Source organism: Lycium ferocissimum, chromosome 3, assembly GCF_029784015.1.
Source record: "Lycium ferocissimum isolate CSIRO_LF1 chromosome 3, AGI_CSIRO_Lferr_CH_V1, whole genome shotgun sequence".
Classification (NCBI taxonomy): domain Eukaryota; kingdom Viridiplantae; phylum Streptophyta; class Magnoliopsida; order Solanales; family Solanaceae; genus Lycium; species Lycium ferocissimum.
In genome coordinates, this window is record NC_081344.1 from 64,987,089 (window position 1) to 64,996,303 (window position 9,215).

Genomic DNA, 9,215 nt, shown 5'->3' on the forward strand with positions numbered 1-9,215 from the left:
TTTTTAACCCAAAAAATTTATTTTGACTTGTAAAATTTGAAGTCGAATGGATGTCATTTCATTCACTTCAGGAGAAGGTTTCATTTTGGAAATCCATGTATTTAATTATTTGAATTAATTGATCGTTGGGGAAAAACGTGTTCGATTGATTATCAAGATTTTGTTAGATTGGTAATATTATTTATGACTTGTAGTTATTGACGGAACTAATTATAGAATTCGTTTGGTTGGTTTTTGTGTCACAGTTCAGGTAAGCAGCCTCCTTGAGACAAATATCAAATTGAACAACCAAACAAAAAAGCCATGAGAGTAACATTAAACACTATTAAATGGCTGTTAGTCTTATTCAAATTATTATACAAAGCTCTTATAACACAATTAATACTGAAACACAATTTATTTTTTCATGTTCATAGTGAAGCACTATAGTAGAAACTTCAACAGTTGCAAGGGTCACATTGGCAGCTTCATCCACACTTGCAACCATGCATGCCCTCCTTCTGTTGCTTTCTCAACTGATCCCTCAAGCATTGCTTTGCTGCAAATTTAGTCATCTAGAATCACTAATCACCAATAGATCTCTTGGAAAACTACTTGTTTGACTAATCCAAAATAAAAGAAGTATTTTAAGTTCATATACTGAAAGTGTAAAGATCTTTTATACTGTATCAGTGTAGTATAACATGTGGCTGCCGCTAATTTTTCTATCTTTGTCATCTTATTAAATAGTGCTGGACAAGACCTTGTCCCCATTTATGTAACATTCTTTCTTTTTCAGACTGTCTAAAAATGAATGAGACCTTTCTATACTTAATAGTAGTAACAATTTAACTTTGAAGTATTAGTTTTACCCTTAATGAGATTATTTATAGCCACAAAGTTAAAGATGTATCTTAGACCATAAGTTTTAAAAGTATTTCTTTCTTTTTTTGAACTTTGTGCCCAATCAAACACCATCACATAAATTGAAACGGAGAGAGTAATACTTAGCGTAAAGATTCACAAGTAACTACTATGCGTTTTACTTATATGACAGATAGTGTAAAAAGAATATTTACACTATCAAATCAATTGAAAGATAACTATAGATAATTATTCATAAAAAGTGGAACCAGTAACCTAAAATATAACGCTAAATATTTTTATACGATTTGACTTACTTCTTATTGTTTGGAAACTGAAATTCGACGTTTAGATATTGTTTTCTATTTTAAATATAAAAAAAAGATGTCATCAAAAACATTATTGTCATACAATATTTTACTCCTCGTACAATTACAGTATGTCATGTCACTTTCTACCTAGTCATATATCGGAAGATGGTCTACTAGAAAAAGTTTTCCTTGGATCGGAGGTGAAGAAGTTGCTATCAACCTATCAGGAGCTGGTGATGACAACGACGATGACGATGTTTGCCTTATTGGAATGAACAACGACTTTAAGAATTAGATTCGGGAGTTGCTTTAAAAATTAAGTTTATGTTACGGAATTGAAACTCTTATTTGTCTTATTTGATAAAAAAAAAAATACGCTGTAATGAAAAAGACTAGTTTTGTTCAATATTTATGTCCATGAGAAAAAGTACCTACTATATATGTATTAGGTATCTTAAGAGATAATTGACCAGAAAAGAGGTTTTTCACGTTCGAATCCCAAAACAAAAAAAATCTAATAGGGAGCACATTGTTTTTATTGGCTCTATGCACCACAAATTCATATTAGTCAGACCAAAAATCCTAAATGTCGGATGATTAGACCAAAAAAGAATTTGCCAAAGACCGTATAATTAGCGTTTGTCACCCACTTATACTAAAATCGAATAATCATTTATACATAAGAGAGCAAAATGAAGTATTAACAAGTAAATGAAAATTATATAAAACGGTGATGAAACATTGGATCCTTTTCATAACAAGTGTTAATTTGCGATGAGTTTAGCTTACATAGACCCGCGGCGTACAAGATTTTTTTTATTATTAGTATAGTTTGCCACCCACTTATACCAGGTCTTGCAAGTAATTGACTTTAAGCGACTTGGCTATCTTCTTCTTCTCTTTTTTTTTTTTTTTTTTTTTTTGGCTAACTAAACAAAATTTTATTTACCAAAAGGAGATGCATACAACACAAGACTAAACTGGCTCCTGGACATAGTCCCAGGATTAAAAACAAAGCTAATGCAATCAACACAAAAGGAACACAAGGCAAACTGAACATTAATCTAGAGCATACACTAAGGATAGAAATTTAAAGCACATATTCTTCTAGCAAGTTTAGGCCTCAAACTTCCTCTAGCCACCACTTTCTTGATAATCAACCTTGTGATGTTGTCTGAGGTTCTCTGCCCCCTTGAAAAGCTTATTGAAATTCTTTCCTTCCAAATGAAATAAACACAAGCAATAGCTATTATTCTGAACATCTCATCATGAGCATTCTTTCTGTTAGCACATCTAAGCATTGCTACTTCATCCTCCCATTTCATTTGAGCTCTATGAATATTCTGCCAGTGGAGAAACTTCCTCCATATGGCTGCTAGTAGAGACATTGAAAGAAGGGGTGATCAACTTATTCTTTAGCAGAACCCCAAAGAGGACATTGGTTGCAATCAATAGTTCCCTATTGCAACAGTCTATCTCTGGTTTAAAGTTTTATATCAATAGCCAAATACGGAATAAAAGTCCATTTGGGAGCACCTAGATTGTTGCAAATAATCCTCTTCTATGATACCTCTTGGAAACCTCCTCTTAAAGCTAAGTACATATTCTTTATGAAGAATTTGCCTAAATTCAGCATATGTGTTTCATCAAGGCCAGCTTCATGCATAGTCTTTGTTGCCTTGAAGATTTTCTGAGCATCCATAAGGCTTTGATTAGGCATACAACTCCACACTATTTGCCTTTCTATATAGTACTATGAGGGTACCCATTTTACCCACAACTTATTTTCTTTGCTGCACAAATTCCCAAGCATTTTACATATAGCTGCTTTGTTCCAAGTTTGGATATGAAGAATGTTCAAACCACCGGCTGTTTTTTGGGCAAACAAACTTGCTCCCAGGCTGCATGGACTTTCTATAGGACCTGTTTGGCCATAAGAATTATTCACTTTCTTTCAGAAATTCTTTTCACTTATTTCAAAAATTAGTGTTTTGGCCATGAAAGTTTCAAATACAACTTGAAGTTGTATTTGGAATTTGAAAAACAAGAAAAACTTATTTTTTCACTTTTTCCACAACCCAAACAAGTACATTTCAACCAAAAAAAAAAAAAAAAAACTATTTGCGAAAACTATGGCCAAACACAACTCCAAAATTTCAAAAAAAAAGTGAAAAAGTTTTTTATTTCTATGGCCACACGCCTACTTAGATTCTTTATTCCCACCAATCCTTAGGAAGGTTCTGCAAATAGTCTTCACAACCTTCTTGGGCAGAATGAACATTTGAGCCCCAAAGGTTTGAATGGAAAATAGCTCAGTTTTAATGAGCTGAAGTCTACCAAAGATATGACAGGACACCTTCCTTTAACAGGCGATTGTGTTTTTCACTGTTTTTTTTGTTATTCCCGTAACATTCTCACTTCTGATATTTCCAGGTCTTGTCATAAAAAATCGAACGCATCAACTCCAAATCCCGAATTCACCGACATCAAATACAATACATACTTTTAAAAAGGAACAAATGACTAATTATGTTAGAAAGAAATAACAGAGGGATTTAAGACACAATGAATGAGGGAGACAACTTATATATTGCACATTAACAAGTTTTGTGTTACGGCTCGTATAAGCAAATTTCTCCTTCAGACAAACATCAAAAAAACAACCAAACAGAAAAGCCATGAGAGCAACATCCAACACCATTACATGGCTGTAGTCTTATTCAAATTATTATACAAAAACTTTAATTCCACAATATTACATAACACACTTAATTAATACATAAACACAATTTATTATTTTCATGCTCATAGTGGAAGCAGTATAGTAGAACTTCAACAGTTGCAAGGGTCACACTGGCAGCTTGATCCACACTTGCAGCCATGCCCTCCTTCTGTTGCTTTCTCAACTGATCCCTCAACCATTACTTTGCTGCAAATTTAGTCATATAGTATCATTAATTAACCACCAATAACTCTCTCGGGAAAACTACTTATTTGACTAATCAAAAATAAAATAAGGATTTTACGTTCATATACCGATGGCGAAAAGAACTTTTATGCTATCGTTGTAGTTTAACATGTGGCTGCAAAGGTTTAATTTTCTCGCAATTTATCACTTATTAAGCGATTCCTTCCATTCAAATTTATGAGATATTCTTTCTTTTTTTAAAGAATGAAACAGTTTTATATTTAGTAACAATTTAATTTTGGAGTATCAATTTTACCATTAATGAGAGATTTATTGCCACAAATACATATGACTTAATTTGGACCACAAGTTTCAAAAGTCTTATTTTCTTTCTTAAATTATGTGCCCAATCAAACACTATCACATAAATTGAGGAGAGTAATGCTTATCGTAAAGATTCAGAAGTAGTAATTACTATGAGTTTAATTTATATAACTGACAGTATTAAAAAAAAAAAATCCGCTATCAAATCAATTGAAAAATAAATATATATAATCATTCATAAAAAGTGGAGCTAGTAATCTAAAAAATGTAACACTAAATATTTTTATACAATTTCACTTACTTTTCATGGCAACTCCTCGATGATTGTAACTGTAGTGGACTTCTCCAAATCAGGGTACATGCCGCACCTTCACATAAATTGAAATGGAAAGAGTATTAAATACAAAGTAAATATAGAAGGTACATTGGATATTCGCAAAATTTACACATGTATTCTCAAATAACTATTGTGTGTATTGATAATATATTTTGCACTGCATCCAGTAATTAAATTGGTTGAAAATGGAAAAAAATATGTTTGACATGGAAGTTAAACAAAAAAATTGAAAGTTTAAAGTTGTATTTGGAAATGATTTTTTTTTTTTTTTCAAAAGAAGTATATACTTGTGACCAAAAATTATTATTTTATTTGAAATACTCTTCAAATAAGTAATCCAATATTTCACCTCTATATTATAGGATACCGAACTTTAGTATATTTACAACTAATACTGATAGCCAAACTAATATTTGCAAATACAGAACGATTTAGTATTCAAAGGTACTAGAGTTAATGATCAAAACACACTTGAACTATTATTTTCTACAAGTTTCACACCCCAACTATCACTTGTTCTCTTTTCCTATTCGAACTATCACCATGTATGTATTAAAACACACCGCGTTGATCGGTCAACTATCAGTTGTTCCATTTTCCTATTTAAACTATCACCGTCGTTCAAACTAGGTGTATTTTAATACATAGATGGCGATAGTTCAGGTTGGAAAATGGAAACATGATGATAGTTCAGGTAATAAAAAGGGAAGTGATCAAACCCGCAAAGAAATGCTAGTTATGTTTTGGATCATTGACTCTAAATACTAACATAAATATTATTTATGGCTACCCTCCACCATTGCCGCAACTGCAGCCAGAACCACAACCACAGTTTCCTCCGTTGCAAGACATTTTTGTTTGAATTTGAAAGACTTAGCAGTAATACGAGAAGTTGAGAAATTGTGTGATTAGTAAATTAAAGCAAGTGATTTTTGTCTTGATGAAAGAAGAAATACTAGGCTTTTTGTAGGAGAAGGAAGAGAGAATTGGTCATTATTATGTTTGACACGTGGACCAATAATGTGATATTTGTATGGTCTAGTGAATAACGTCTGAAATGTATAATGTTTTTTTGATATAAGAAGGCATTAAACTTGCTTCTACGAAGAATGACTCAGCATATTGTATTTTTCCAAATGTAGGTCCCTGAGAGAAAATACGCATTTTATTCCGTTCAAACAACAACATACTTTGTGTAATTAACCCTACAAGTGGGGTCGGAGAAGGATAGATTATACACAGACCTTATCTTTACCTTTACAAGATAGAGTTGTTGTTTCCAATAGACTCTCGGCTCAAAAGAAATGTCAATAATGAGGGAATGTCGGAAACAAAAAAGAGACAACAAAATAGTAATGTACAAATTAAAGCAAGTGCAATAACAGATATCCATATACAAAGAAACAATGCGATACCTAAATCGTACTATGAACTACGACAACACTCAGCTACCTACTAATTAACCTTCTATCCGGATTCTTGACTCTCTTACCTTCCTATCTAAGGTCATGTCCTCAGTCAACTGAAGTTATGTAAAGGTCCTGTCTAATCATCTCTGTCAGTTTTTCTTTGGCCTACCTCTACCTCTCCTAAATCCTAATATGGCCAACCTCTCACACCTCCTCTTCACATGTCCGAACCATCTCAATCTCGCTTCCCTCATCTTGTCCTCCACGAAGGCCACTTCCACCTTGTTCCGTATAACTTCATTCTTAATCATATTCCTCTTAGCATGCACATTCTCATCTCTCGCTACTTTCATCTTGAATGTGAACATTTTATTCTGTTCATTTAATATAATTATGTGATGCTACGAAGTTTAAGATTTTAAGATAATAGCTAGAGAGGAAAAAAAAAATTGAGAGAGAATAATATCAAAACATTTTGAGACATCTTAAAGTTTTTTTTTTTTTTTTTTAATTATTATTTTCTTTAAAAAATAAAAGCCATATAAGTTTAAATGTGACGCTTATCTATTAGGAATAAGTAGTGTGACGTTCACAATGAAGCCAAAATCAATTAATCAGTATTATCAACCAACTGCATTTTAATTTCGTTGAAGTTGGGGATAACTATAGCCTATAGAATTATCGATAACCATTTTGACTAATTATCCATATCATTCCTTTATAATTTATCTGTATCTCAAAGTGAATTAACTAGGATTTCTTTAAAAGTCAAATAAAGAAAAAGTAAATGAAGAAACTTTAAATTTGAAAACTTTACTTATGCTGCAAGCTTGTTCTGTGTAGAAATATTCTATGATGACATTGATCCCCATTTGGGTTGGCTATCAATCTTCATTATATTAATGTCACAAGTTCAATTAATTGGTGGCATGACTTTGGGAGATCTAGCGAAAGTGATCTTACTTATTTAATATGTTGCAACTTGTGTTTGATTAATTTAAATCATTTATTTATGCTGCTTAATAAATGATGCAAAAGTTTGTTGACAAAATCATTCAAGTAGCTGTCTCAATCCGTCCCATGAGGCTTCTGCATAGTGTTAGAACATGAATCGACTTAAACAAGACTTTAAAAAAATCGTCTTAAACATGAAAAGAGTTTGTTGCATTCATAATGCGCCATTGAATTTCAATTATAAAACAAAGAAAAGTGATTTTGTTGAAACATGATGTTGTTAGACCCTGTATTTTTATACGCGAGTTATTCTAAAGAATCAACGTGAGATAGAAACTTCGGATTTTAATTTCTAAACTAGAACTAATCGGTTACAAATTTTTCTTAGTACAAGAATGTTGTTGGAAATTAGGAACTACTTAATTGTGGTGTTAAGTTAAAATTAGTGGCAACAATGAGCCAATATGAACATTAACATGCCATGTCCAAAAGATGACTCAAAGTCATCTTAAATAAGACTATTATGGGAGACATACAAATATACATTTAAATGTGACTCATCCACTACACTTTCATTATATTGTGGACAAATAAATTGAAGAAATATACATGTATATTCGGCCAAGGAGCTGAAATTTGGAGGAGGAAAAGGTTAGTCATGCAATTGAATATTGAAGCATGCATTACTTTATAAAAGTATACATTATTTTAGGAAGACATAACATGGTGGAGGGATCATTTCACATTAAATATGGATCATTCATCTTGGAATGATTACAAGGACAAAGGGTAGTGTGTGAATCATTCACCACACATGATATTGTCTTGTAAACAATTGAAAAGAAAGAAGAAAGGAAACAAAGATGAAAAATCAGCCAACACACTTAGCCGAAAGTTGAAGAGAAAAAAATTAGAAAATTTTAAGTGTAAAGTTAATGGAATGAATCATGCCATAAGTGGAGCATGTGACCAACTTGTAGGCATCAAAGTTGAACCAAATAATGACTAAGACATCAGCCATCACAATTCATTTCAACTACACAACACAAAGAAAGAAAACCTAAGTCTAGAGAGAGAAAGCTCTCGGCCACATTGGGCTGATTTTGAGCTCTTTGAGTCTTGATCCAAAAATTATTTTTCAAGGTGTTTCAACCCTTTAGAAGATCCCTAGAAATGTGAAGATAGTTATTGGAGCAACAAGAACAAGTATTGGTTCATTTCACAAACTCTAGCCAAGTTGAGAAGTCAAGTTGTCAAGGTAAGTTCTAACTTTCTTTTCATGTATTAAGGGTGATGTAGATGTGTGAATATAAGTTGTATGCATGAAATAAGGTGTGTTGATGTTGGAACATGATAATAACCATGAGGTTATAGGTGTTGATTTTGAAGTATGATTGTAACTTGATGAACATGAAATGCATGCATAAAATCATGAACATTGGTGTTGGAATGTTGTTGTGGCCGTGGGGACTGTTTTGGTGGTATTGATGGACTGATTTTTCTTTGGTACTTATGGTTGTTACTATCATAGATCTCAAGGTAAAAAGAATGAAAAGAATTGGGAGGTTAAAGGTGAAGTTGTGTTAGTATGAAAATAAAGTGAATCTATGATTTTATGTGAGTGATGTTGAAGCATGTTGAAACCATGTGTGGACTGTTTTGTGAGGAAGTTAGTGAACTATTTTTACTTGATATTTTGATTGTTATTATCATGAAATTTATGATGGAAATGAAGGTGTTTAATGATTGGAGTTGAAACTAAAGTCATTTGTGAGTTGTTATAAGGATTATAGAAATGACGATATAGCGTAGTTGCGTATGAATTGATGTTGTACTTGTCGTGTGGATAGCTGGTCATAACTTACTGAAATTATATGAAAAGAAGACATGAAATGATGTATAAAAAATCGCATGTGGTTGGCTTAGTATGTTCGTAAACGTTTGCAAGAATTCCGAACATTGTTATGTTGTCGGTTAGAGACTGTTTTGGATGTGTTGTTGGTTAGGGACTGTTTTGGACTTGTGTTTTCATTAAGTTGGAAAGAATAATTATAAGTTAAGAGTATACATCATATTGTATGTTGGATGGGCTGTTATAAGTTGTTACATGAAAACGTTAAGGCTACAAA

The 9,215-nt window shown here is 32.3% G+C and overlaps 1 long non-coding RNA gene across 1 annotated transcript in view; it reads right to left on the reverse strand.

Moving 5' to 3' along the window:
- The window catches only part of LOC132050410 (uncharacterized), a 44,060-nt gene extending 38,321 nt beyond the window's left edge, over positions 1–5,739 (reverse strand). The window contains exons 1-3 of the long non-coding RNA XR_009413409.1: positions 5,514–5,739; positions 4,688–4,754; positions 3,816–4,083 (exon numbers count right to left, since the gene is read on the reverse strand). This is a non-coding gene — a long non-coding RNA (uncharacterized LOC132050410). The remainder of the gene's footprint in view (positions 1–3,815; positions 4,084–4,687; positions 4,755–5,513) is intronic.
- Between the last annotated feature and the right edge of the window lie 3,476 nt (positions 5,740–9,215).